The following is a 749-nucleotide window of genomic DNA, read 5'->3' as shown; positions in this document are numbered from 1 at the left end:
TGGCTGTTTTTTGTATTTTTAATAGAGACGGGGTTTCACCATGTTGGCCAGGCTGGTCTCAGTCTCTTGACCTCATGATCCGCCCGCCTCAGCCTCCCAAAGTGTTGGGATTATAGACGTGAGCCACTGCGCCCGGTCAATGGCATCTTATTTTTAAAGACTCCACCCTCTACTGCTACCCAGTAATGCCCCATGCAGCTAGGGCTGAGGCCCCATCCCATGCTGCTGCCTCCATCCCTCCCACCTCACCCAGTCTGTCCTCCTCTCCGCTGGGGTCCTCTGTTTTCAGGGCTGCATCATTCTCTCCCTGAGAGTTGACCTAGTTGCTGGGGCCCGAGTTTTCTCCAATGTGACTTTCCAGCCCTCTGCGCACAATTTTGAGGGTAACAACTCACTTTAGAAAGGCCCCTGCTGCCCAGCGTGGGTGATGGAGTTGACACACAGGTTGTATCACACCGATGGATAGGATCTGAACCCTGATCAAGGTACCCAGGATCTGGGGGCCTGAGAGGGCCCTCCCAAAGGCAGCAGCTCTGGGGGCTGCTAGCCCTTGGATAGACATGACTAGCACCACAACTACGGTGCCAGCTCTTTTTTTTTTTGAGACGGAATCTTGCTCTTGCCCAGGCTGGAGTGCAGTGGCGCGATCTCGGCTCACTGCAATCTCCGCCTCCCGGGTTCAAGCGATTCTCCTACCTTAGCCTCCCAAGTAGCTGGGACTATACAGGTATACATCACCATGCCTGGCT

Source organism: Colobus angolensis, unplaced genomic scaffold, assembly GCF_000951035.1.
Source record: "Colobus angolensis palliatus isolate OR3802 unplaced genomic scaffold, Cang.pa_1.0 Scaffold9, whole genome shotgun sequence".
Classification (NCBI taxonomy): Eukaryota; Metazoa; Chordata; class Mammalia; order Primates; family Cercopithecidae; genus Colobus; species Colobus angolensis.
The sequence above is the reverse complement of the archived record's forward strand: the minus strand, read 5'-3'. Positions refer to the sequence as shown.